The sequence below is a fragment of the Anser anser genome (assembly GCF_964211835.1).
Source record: "Anser anser genome assembly, chromosome: 3".
Lineage (NCBI taxonomy): Eukaryota > Metazoa > Chordata > Aves > Anseriformes > Anatidae > Anser > Anser anser.
In genome coordinates this window covers 116,066,722-116,079,063 of record NC_139722.1, presented here as the reverse complement: position 1 = coordinate 116,079,063, position 12,342 = coordinate 116,066,722, and the positions used below count along the sequence as shown (strand labels likewise).

Here is a 12,342-nt window from a genome sequence, read left to right as displayed (position 1 = left end):
GTTTGTTTCTTCATAAAACATTCCAGATACTACTTCAAATTAAAGAAAAAAGCTGTCAAAAAACACCTCATGAGATGGATTCAGGGATGGAATACTGTAACTCACAAGCTCTCTCGTTGAATCAGATAATGATAACTATTAGAGGTTATTTTGAAATACTTTTTCCAGTTTTAGGACTATTAATGTCACATTCAAATCACTCAGGCTTTTTGCTCATTTTTTTTTGTTGTTGTTGTTTTACTGTTCGGGGGATACAACGACTCATTGGCATATTTCCAGTGTAAGATGCATTTGAATAATACATGGCATGCCCTTTAGCTAGCATCATAATGCCAGATTTAAAACAAGGTAAGAAGTTTCTCTATATACACTCCCAGCGTTCAGCCGCTCATAATCTATAGCGTTAACAATTTATCATCGAACCCAGAGACTTGCTGCCAACTTATCAAAGTGGCCACTGGATGCATATGATCTAGTCTGAGCATCTGGCTCTTCACTGCTCCTGACATTAGCACAGACAACAGAATCAGTGGACTATTGAATGCAATTACAGTGAGCGAGACAGACAATAAAGATTGATAGCGCCTTCTCTTTTTATCACATACAAAACTAGTGGGGGTTAAAGCTTTGCCTTGAGCTGCCTTCATTTAACAATGATTGAAAATATGCAATTGTGATGGTAAAACACTGCAGCCTGTACCACTTCATTTACCGGACACATTATCAAATTAAATGAAAAGTGAACTGCCAAAAGCAACAGTTATTATATATTAATGATGAATATTTACTTAGCATTGTTCACAAATCACACAGAGAACAGAATCCTTCTTGTTATCTTCTTTGCAGGCTACAGATGAGTAGTTTAACATTTCTATGTTTACGTTAAGTCTTCTGTCTACGAATCTCTAAACACAGAGATGTGCAATCGGTTTTGTGACTATTCATGTGGTTACAAATGTGTAATTAATAAAATGCTCCAGTAGTAAATGAATCCTAATTGCTGCAGGGATTCCTTACCTCAAATCACAGTTGGTTTTCTTGAAATACTTAACTAACCAAAGAAACTCAAGAAAAGTAGTGATTTGTTTCCAGCAGGCTCTGCATCACAGGTCACGTGGCATTCAACTACTGAACAAATGGAAAATCCAGAAACTGCCAATGCAATTGATTCATCAAAAATACTTCTACTGTACAGTATTTCAATCTCTATCCTGTTACTGTAAACTGGGTGAGCTAACAACATGCATTACATTAGAACTACATATATCGGAAAGAGGAGTTATGCAAATAACATTGAAAGTCACTGACTGTTCTGCTTAAAAGTCCTTGTTTTACAGAAGCCAGTCTAATAGTATTCTAATTCTAATAATTTCTTCACATTACATCCAAACAGTCCTCCAATGCATGGTGACAGTCAAACAAGTGACCAACAGAACTAACAGCGTCTTGGTGGTTGTGGCCTATTTTCTATCAATTGTTTTAACAGACAAAACAGCTTCAGTGTCATGTAAGACTTGATATCTTAGAGAAATAACGAAAATATCTTTCCCACAAGCTCAAAACTAACTAAAACAATAAGTACACTGTCAGTGCCATTAAAAAATAAAAATAACTCCTGTCAATTTTAGATCAATTGCAATGAAGTACTGGTTGGATAACATGTGGTCCTGGTACTGCCTGGTTTGGGGTTACACACACAACAAACGCAAACATATGGTCCTTGTCATGCAATGATATCCATGCAGGCATATTTTTGCCTGTGGAACGAGTTCTGCTAGCTTCAGAAAAGCTCTCAATGCAGGCATCAGTCACTGTGCAAGTGGCATGCTGAGGTATCTGAGACTAAATGACTAAACTGAGGAGTTTAAATAAAAATAGGCTTTTTTTTTTCACCCCTTTCCTTCATATGGACCTGTGCAGTGAAATAAAGCCATCGACAGAGGACGAACTAATCCATATGAACTGTATTCACCAAAGTTTGGTGGGTTTTGTTTGTTTTTTTCTTTAAAGCAAACTGATTGTATTCCAAGAATTCAATCTCCTTTCTACAAATTGTTGACGTAAAGGCAATGCAGACTGGACAATACAAAAGCAAACCGAGGGGAAAAAGTTTGTCTTTCTGTCTGTATGCTAGCATATAAACCATAAAAGTGACAAACACCCAAATATGCCCCAATGGAAAACTATGTGCTGATCCCACGCAATAAATTGAACAAGCAGCATGTTGTATGGTACTGCTTAACAAGAATGCAAAAATAACTGTAGGAAACTCTGGCTAAGGATGGCCCACAAACAGCTTTGGAAGGGATGATGCATCAATAAAGAAACTAAAAGTAGAACAAATAAATTATCTGAAGCCTACTGAAAACAGGAAACCAAGGACACCTCTATTTTCAAATGACATTTATTATCATTCACCCCTTTTTAAGCAGAAAGCATAGCTAAATTTAACAGAATATTTTTCAAGAAACATACCCATTTTATTATGTTCACGTTTACTTGCTGGAAATACCAAGAGAAACATTAAGTAGATTTTTTTTTTCCATCTATGCCAATTTTTCCACTTGAGTTTCCATATAAAGTAACAATAATCTGTTCCACAAAGTAGAAGAACTATTGAAGCCTGTTTTTTTATAACCATGTTTTGTCTTCCCATGCCACCTCATTACCTTTATCAGAGAAAGGACAGCAACGACTGCCGTGGTGTGTCCCAAGCTCTGCATGTGCTGACCGGCCAGCAAGCTGCTGCCAATGGAGAGAAGAGAGCACAAATGAGTCCTGTCCTTTTCCTCACTGAGGTACTTCAGAGATACCTGTCCCATATCAAGCCACCCATAATTACACAATTTATAAAGCACAACTACTTTGCAACCCCGATCTCCTCTTACAAACAGGTTGACAGACGCTAGAGTCGCTGAAGGGAGGAAATGTGCAGGCCAATGGGGTGAAGCTCATTTCCTTCGCAAACTAGACTAGGTATGAAATGTGATCAGGAAAGGAGGTAGCTGATTGCCTCCAGAGGAGGCTAGGACATTCCCCTTGAATATTACTTCAGAAAGAAAAGAAAAAAAATACAGTGAGCTGACAGTCAGAGAAAAAGAAAAAGAAAGAAAGAAAAAGTTAAAGATCTCGTCCCTGATACGACTCAAGTCTGAGATAAATCAGCAGCTCTCCTCATCACTTAGGGAAGGGCACAGTACCAACCCTGCACCGTGAATGTATGCCACGCAGAATCACTTTTAGAGATAAGCAATTGCATCTCAGGTACAGGAATCAAAAGCTGTAGATATAGATAGATAAAGTGAATATAGATTCTGACTTTCACAAATTTTAGTTTGCATTTCCATACTTCTCCAGTGTATTTCACTGAAGATACTGCCCAGCTGCATCATATTTCAACAGAAGAGGGATAATCAAGTCAGACACATTATACCAGAGTGGATGGAGTGGGGAGAGATTCTGTTGTTTAAGATCCTCTCTGAAGAGCAGAGGAATCAAGCTTAGTTTTTGTCTGTCAGTTTATTTTGCCATCCTTACTGCGCCAAACAAAAGCCAGCCACCAAGCCAAGAATGAAGTCTCACACATCTTCCTCAAATACTGCCAAGAAATCATGAATTCCCAAGCCACCCGTCTCCACTCAAGCATTCCCGTGACCTTAGAATCAGCTCCTCTCCAGAAAAGGGAGCTCAGTTATAGCCACAGACCCAGGAGCGTGGAATGACACACCACCGCTACATGCTTCCACATCAGAGCTTTGTAACATCAGTAAGTACATGTGAATTTTCATAGCTCTATCAATAAGCAAATTTGCTCATTAATTTTAAAATATTGCCATATGACACATACGGTGTCACACAGCCAAAATAGCCCAAATGAAAAAAAAAAAAAAAAGGAAAAGAGTCCAGTATGTAAAACGCTCTAGATCTTAAACCTTCTGATCCAAGAATAAAAGTTTGAACCCAGTGCTCTTGAATCTTTGTCTGAACGCTGACACAGACCTTTTCCTGCAGCATCGGACAAGAAACGGTACAGCTTGTCTGCCTCTGCAAGTCTGCCTAAACAATGCTGCAATTTATTTGTCCTTTAAAATATACCACAGGTAATAATCCGTTATCCACAAATATCTGAAGTTCGGGGAAAAGAGCTTGTTTCAGCCAGTTTGACAGAGGCATGAAATAGGCAATATCATGCAAGATGAGAAATCTGAAAATGATATTTAATGTGGAATGGAAAAAGTGCTGTTATATAACACATAAAGTCCGATGTAGTCATGCTTTAATATTCTCCAAAAACTAACTCATGTTATTCTAAGAATATCTTTAGCATCATGCCTTCTTGGTCAAGGAGTGATTTTGTTTCTTGCTATGTCACAAGAAGAAAAACAGCCTCACTATGGAATATGCAAAATACAAACTTGTTAGATTCTGAAACTGATTTTTCTCACCGCCCATTTTATTTACAAAGCACTTTCTCTGAAAACAGTTAACTAAGGCTTTTACATACATACTCTTTTATAACCTAGAATCTCAAAACCTACTATCACTTTCAGTGCAATTACATGTTATATATTCATTCTTTTTTATTTCAGAGGACAATCAGTATAAATAAAGCTAAATGTGTCCAATTATATTGCAGGGACACAGCCAATGTTAAGAAGTTCTAGAGATAAGTACACAGATAAGAGTTGGGTAGTCCTGCCAATACATCTCTGAGACCAAGAAGGACAACTGTTCATACTGATAAGAGCTTCATGGCCATGTAGAAGGGGACTCAATATGAACAAAATACAGGGCTGGACATCTGTTCACTTAACCTCATTCCCCATCAAGGGACTTTTTTCATTTTCTTGTTTCTGCTACAACCATCAGGTACCCATTGATCTAAATTACAGTCATATGATGAACAATCTTCAGAAGTTAACTGAATTTTAACTGCACTTGATTCTTCATCAGAGGCATGCATGTTCTGTCTCTTGGTAGTACTGAACCCCATGGTATCCTCAGTGAGGACTGAGAGCAGAGAGATGCAAGTCTCTCAACATACTTCGCTGAGAGGAGCATGACTTTTGTAGACTCCCTCCAACACCTAATGGGAAAGACTAAATGCCGAAAGATCAGAATTATCCTCTGGAAATCCCTGTCTTTCTTCACTGGCTGCAGAGGAAGTCCAGCACAAGTAATCACCTATGTTAGACACCTCAAACAAGCACCTAAAGGCAAGGAACTGAGTCAAAATCCTGGAAGAGAAACCAGCAAATAGGAACAGGTCTTTGGCAGCCTTCCCACAAGAGCTGAAGTAAAGTACTTGGCCTACGTTTCAGTTCCCTGTGTGTGAAAGAAGGATAACATTACTGCCCTAATTCACAAGGGCATGATAAACACATTAATGATTATTATGCCCTCTGAAAATATGGTAATGAATGTCTTAAGTATAAGCACCATCATTAGAAACGTTCCTATGCATTTATTTTCACTTACCAGTTCTCTCTGGATCGCAGAGCTTCCTTATGCATGTACAGATGTCACAGCAGAACTTGGAGTGACCCTCAACCCATGCCCACCACAAGTTCTAGAGCTTTTTTTCAGAAAGGCTCAGCTGATGCACCTTCATAGTACATGGGTTGTGATCTTGTTTTGCAGGAGCAATCCTCGCTATGGTCAACGGCAGCAGAGGATGATGCCTCTAATTTTGTTCCTTTAATTACCTGTCATATGCACTGCAATTTCCTAGTGTCTCCTCAACTGCTAAATTCCACCACCACTTCCATTCCCAGACGGCTCTCTTTGGCACAACAAATGTAACTCAAAAGAGGAGATGGGGACACCAAACCCAGGGTGCAAGAGCCTTTGGTACTGACCCTGAAGAGCACCCTCCTCAGCTGTAGCGGGCGAGTGCACCAAGCAGGAAGACAGCCTGCCCTCTGGCCCCAGAAAGCAATTCAGTAAAAGCTTTACAATTTTGCCATTTCCCACGTAACTTGTCCCACACCATTTCACATCATGGAGAATGCAGTACCACAATGAAATCACTTTCCCTCTTTAATTCCCTCCTTCTCTGATTCTTCATCTTAAAGCTCAAAACCACAGAATTGGACATGGGGTGTTTAAAGAGCTTCAAGTTGTGGAGCTCATTCAAGAGAAACTTAGAGCAACAAGGAAAATGGCAAATACAGGACTAGTCCTTACTCAGGACTACAAGATCAAGCACATAAAATACTGATGAAAAATAATTGGGTTACAGCTAAAAGCATAAACAGCGGAAACCTTGTCTAGGGGCAAAACAATAATGTGAACATTACCTTAGCAATTCACAGCCTAGTCATTCATTTGAAAGATCTCTTCAAAGCAGCTGCTTCAGACTCTGAAAATTAAAATAATAAAAATATAATTAAGACAAATACATTTATTATTATAATTCTGGAACATCTCGTAATAAGAGTTAACAAGAAAATAATCTTCCCCTTAATGTAGCCCCATGCCTGCTCAAGAAAGCACGACAAATCTGCAGGAAGGGCACACGGGCATTTGGAGAACCCTAACCACCTTAGCAAACACATGAGCAGAGCGCATGGTTAGTTTACCAAGAAATGATTGCTTCTCCTCCCTACCCCTTCCCTAAATAAAGAAATTATTTAAAAATTAAAGGCATTTAGAATAATAGCCCTCTAAATGCAAAGTATTTATTTCTGCTTTCATCATCCATGGTTTATGGCATTGTTTGGGTTGTGGGGTTTTTTGTTTGTTTTGTTGTTGTTTTTCCTGCAGTTTACTTAGTATTAGGCTTGCACTAAACTCATCAATAAAAAATGAATTTTGGTAACTTTCAAACCACTATATTATTTTTTCTTTTATTTGTACTGAGTTGTTTTTTTTTTTTTCCTCAGTGGTATTACTGCAATAAGTCAGTCATTATTTCTTTATGTTTTCCCTCCTTTCTTTAGTATTTCATTTCCCTTTACAGCACATCTTGTGATCACAAAGAAAACAGAGACACTTATTTCTTTTAACAGTTGAAATTGCTGCAAGTGATTTAACTGTCATTTAATCTGATTCCTCTCTTCTGTCTGTGGAGAAATATGTTTAATGTACTGGAAATTATGTTAATAAGAAAAAGCATTATCTCATTTAATGAAATAAATATACAAATATTTCAAAATAAAATAAAGAGGCAATCTTCACTGAGGAAAAAATGTCTCTTATGGTTTGCATAAAATAAACAAATGAGAAAAATTAATGAATACATTGAAATATACTGACAAAAATTATGCCTAAATTCAAAAGGGAAAAAAACAAAAGAGAAGGTGACTGAATTGCATCTCACCTAATCAAACACTTTCTGAGAAAACACAGAAGCAAGCTTAAAGGATCAGGGTACAATTATTTTTAAGAATTATTTTATTACCATAGGCTAAACTTTTTTTTTTCCTTCTCCTTCTTGCTTAAAAAATAAAATAAAATAAAATAACTTTTCTAACTGTTGTTTGTTCTATTTTCTTCAAATGGTGTTGAAACGATATTTTTTTATTTAATGACTGCAGTTCCTTCATCGTTTAATTTTCTTCAGTCCTTTGCCACAAAATATTTAATTTATGGCAAAGAACCCTGAACCCCCCTGATTTAATAGTCAGTAACTTCTAATTTCTAAGCTTTTACATTACAAAGTATGGAAGTAGCATGCACTAAGGTTAAACAAATATTGTTAGTGGTGAGAGAAAAACTTGTAGCAATTATGTAATAAAAGCATGACCACTGCAACAGAAACACATAATTAGCGATTTAATTACAGACATCAAAACAAACTAAAGATGTCAATAAAAAAATCTTCTGTGACAAACTGATTTCATTTCCCTGTTCCGCAATTCTGGATCTTAATGTACTTCTTTATGTTTTCTTGTTTTCCAGAAACAAGCAGTGAAAAACAAAAGCAGATACTCGGTGTCATCTGTTCGGGTGTGACTGTGGTGGAAATTTGATTAAATCCTGGGTTTACTTTCTCACTGGTGAGAATTAATGCCTTAAATCCAGCCAGCAGTGACTTTTTTTTAAAATTCCCCTTTAAAAGGAACCAGCATGGATGAGGATGCTGCGACACAGATCCGTGCGGGCAGTTACAGCCGTGCGCATCACACACCTTCTGGAGGCGTTTGCCAAGCACCCTGCTTTCCCCCTTGGATCTCCCTCTCCTTGCAAAGCGCTATGGATCATAACAGCTCCAGCTCAGCGACTTCTGTTACCGAGAATAACAGCAAAGCACAAGACGGGAAGAGATCTCAAGTTACTTTCTTACTTGAAACACACAGTTTCACTCCCCTACAGTTCTTTTGGTTTACAGGCTTGTGGATCTGAATTTGAGGACAGAAGCTATGCAGTGAATGTTTTTGGTTAATATCAAGCAGTTCACCTCAGACCATTTTAGACCATTTTAAAGATGATCTAAAAACCCTTGCAGTGAAATGCTAAACCTACCCGAGTCAGCTGAACTCCCACTGCCTTCAATGGGGATTTCATCCTGCATTTCCAGAGGCTCTCCTCCTTTCCTAGTACACTTCTTTAAGAGTTTTGGGATTCTTATCCTCCCAAAATACAGGTGGGGGAAAACACACACGTAGATATGCCACTCCTTGCAGGGACTGTCCACCTTGAGGTCCTACACCTGATTCACCTGGACTGGATGCTTAAGCTGCATGTAATCGTTACACTACACACAAACCGAATCACACACGAAGTGTTTGCTCTGAAGGGTTGATTGCAATTTATGTAAAACACATAAGCTATTTAAACATAAATTTAGAATCAGCAATATATATATATAGTATATAAAAAACAGACTCTTTATCGATACTAGGCTTTCTTTTGAATGATGTGCTTTCTTTTTCTGCTAAGTTTCAATTCTACAGAAAATACTCCTTATAGCTTTTGTGATCAAGGTTTTCAGAGATATTCGGATGAGGATAACCCCATAAATTCACAGCTTTACTTCTCTACTTTGAGGTTTACAGGGCATTTAAAAACAAAAACCTAAAACCCGTTGTATTTCTTTTATAACTAGAGTGAAGAATGTTCGGCAGTACAAATGAATTAGGAAATTACTCTCCTGCCGTGAAAAAACATTATGCTGTTAACATGCAGATATGCACTCAAAAAAACACTAATTCAATAAGATGAGAAAGTAGGAGGTTTAGTATAAAACCCTCTCCACTTCACTAATGTGAATGTCAATAACTGACAGCGATAACTTGCCTTACAAAGATGCAATGCACCTTGAGAACCTGCACACAAATCGCTGAACACAGCTTTGACTTGCAGGAGCAGTGGGGATGCATCTCACCGGACCCTGATTTATGGCTGCTAAATCCTTACGTGTCGTGGTTACAAGGGCTGCACCTTTGGCAGAGGAAACCCTTGAAGGAAGATGTGCTCCCCACCCTGAAACTTCCCTGTTAGAGAGTTTGCCCCAAGTGGCCCCAAAATTTTGTTGTTTTCAGAAAACAGAAAAAGCATCCATTTTTAAGCAGAGTACTTTAAACTTCTATCAAAAAATATCTACGAGCTCTGCCCAAAACAAACCCAATTTTTTCCCCACTCAAAGTTTTGAAAGAAAAATACCCTTTTTTAAAACAACAATTTTAATGCAAAAACTTACTGGATTTCTAAAAATCAAGGAAGTCAGTTTTAAAATGAACACATCTTCTGTTTTTCTTAAACTTCTATGGTTTGGGGTTTATTGCATCTTGTTTAACACATCTGTCTCTTCTGATTGCTGCTTCTATTCTCAATAGGGAAAGAAGGGGTGGAAGGGAACAGCAAGCCTACTAAGGTGATATTCAGCAATAAATTTGACTACAAGGAATTTTTTTCCACTGAACACACTTACAATACTGAATTTCAGCTATTTTGCACATTAAGCTTTTCTCGGTTTCAGGCTAAATATGGATGAGAGCAAAATCAGGACTTATTCCTTACATCTGCAGAGGAAACGTGCAAACACAGCCCTTCTCAACCCATGCTGGGACTGAAGCTAAAACCGTCCTGTGATGGATACAGCTTCTACCAACTTTCAGGATCCAAAAACTCGTAAAGGAAAAGGTTGGGCTGACATCTTCACAACGGCGCCTGCAGCCCCACTCAGGCTGTCACAACCCACTGCAGCCCAGGAGATGGGGGGAGCATTTGCCAGCATGCAACCTGTGCAGCAAGGTGCCCCTCACACCTGAGATGCTCGGGTGTTTTCTTTGACACCAGTGGCAACACAGATCCCGTGCACACGGGTGTAATGCTTCAGGCCTGTTGCCAGACCCTAAGATGAAACTGCGGGGTGTGTGTTGGTCCTGCAGTGTGTGTAAGCACGGCTGCTTGCTTCTGTTACTCTCGCAGACCCTTTTGCTCCTGGAGATTGAATGCGCTACTGCAATAGAGTCCCTGACATCAGTACAGAGACTGAAAGCTGGAAGTAGAAAGCAAATAGTAACTTATGGACTTCTGAAGTTTCTCCTGCCTCTTTTATGTAATTCCTTTAGCCTTTTATCAGCCCTTTTAAACATATTTGAATTTATTTGATTTTGACATTTTCTCCCTCTGTTTCTCTAATAAGAAGAATTAATTTCTATACCTTTGAAGACAGCTCTCTTTTTTCCCACAATGCAACAGACTTTTTCCTTAAAATGGGAGTAATAATTTTGAAGCCTGAACCTTAGTAACATGTACAAATGCTGAATCTAGAAAATCAAGTAGGTGCTTGAAACCAAAATATGGAAATGCATGTTTGAACCAAAATGCAGAATTTGAATACCATCCTTTGAAACCCTGTACCTCCTCACCCAACCTTAATTCTTTTTTTTTTTGTTGTTTTAAAGTGTTTGCATTTCTTGAAGAATGCATTTTGCAAACTACATTGTATCACTTCTGTCTGCTCAACAGAAATAAATTGTGAGCTCAGCACTCACTCAGCAGTGAGTTCCTCACTAGAGAAACAGGAAAACCAAGAATTTTATAACAGGAGGAAGAACAAACATACATGGTTCCCAAGCTTTGCAGACCTATTTCAGTTATGTCATGTAGATTGTAAATATTGCTTCATTTATTTACATCAAAGATAGCATTGTCATCAACTCAACAGAAATAAAGCACTAAGGTGTGCCAAAAAAATCCAACTTCTTGTTTTTCAAAGTGAAAATTGATAGCAGATGTCCCAAACCCTCCAGCATCCCAGTTTTCTATTTCAAAGGGAGATCAATAGGCAAAGATCAAAATTCTGCAAGCCCCTCCTTCCCCAAAGCACTCTCAGGGATGCTTGAGAGTGAAAGCAAGTGCAAGACACAGCCTTCATCAAGCTGAGACCATTTAAAAGCAGATTGTGGCCACAAATCAGAGGACACAAATACAACATTAGAGGCCAAATAAAAATATTTCTATTTCTATTCTCTCCTGTGGAGTTCCACACTGATTTATTCAACCGTGACAAGCTTCATTCAGCTTTGGGTCAAAAAGCAAGTTACAACATACCTCCATAAACATATGCATGCATAGAGATTACCAGACATCATTTTGTTTTTTCATACAAAGTCTGGCTTTCTGCTTTCTTGTTCTTCACAGAAGGCACTTATGGTCACATTGGCCAGCCTGGGAATTAAATAGGGACTTAACGCTTCATCCTTCAAGATTTCTGCTTTTTTCTGTTTCTCTTGAAGCAATTGCAAGGGTGGTCAGCACGAATGTATTATTCAGCACTGGCGATTCAAGTTGTAGACACCTCATCATTCCCCAGGAATGTGTCCCATAACTGAAACAAGAAGAAACTATCCATAGACTATTTGGCACTCAAACACAGAAGTAGAAGAGCAAGCACAAAGACAGATGCTCTCAACATGAGTAATGACAGAGTTCCTGTTCTGCCAAATGGGCTTTTGTCCTTCCTTATCATTCTAACAAGTCAACCTGGGAAACCATCTGCAAAACATGAGAACAAGCCGCAATATTTTGTAAAATATGTTAAAAATCACTTCCTCTCCACTTTGGGAGTACCTAGACATTTATCATACAGTTTTCTAGGTAGCCCTTTTTAAGGATTTACACTTGTTCAGAAGACTTGCAGGTTATGAAAACAGCCATAACATCTAAATCATCAGATATATGTCTGGATGCTTGTAAGTGTCCCTATTTTCAGTTTTTCATGAAACCCAAAGTGTCCCCCACTTCTCATCTACTCAGAAACTACCAGCAGATAAGTTTCTTTTAGCTATTTCTAGCATGTCTGTACGTGATCGTTCCTTGCTAGAATGCAGTGAAAAGCTGCTTACAAATATAATTCAGCATTTTCAAACTTCAAAAATTGGTCGCTGTTAG

The 12,342-nt window shown here is 38.3% G+C and overlaps 1 protein-coding gene across 1 annotated transcript in view; it reads right to left on the bottom strand.

Annotated features, from left to right (window-relative positions):
• LOC310897015 (uncharacterized protein) overlaps window positions 1-12,342 on the bottom strand; it is a 547,020-nt gene that overhangs the window by 365,095 nt on the left and 169,583 nt on the right. The window contains exons 10-12 of the mRNA XM_083830110.1: window positions 11,503-11,779; window positions 6,300-6,361; window positions 2,670-2,745 (exon numbers count right to left, since the gene is read on the bottom strand). The gene's annotated coding sequence lies outside the window, so the exon portion shown is untranslated. The remainder of the gene's footprint in view (window positions 1-2,669; window positions 2,746-6,299; window positions 6,362-11,502; window positions 11,780-12,342) is intronic.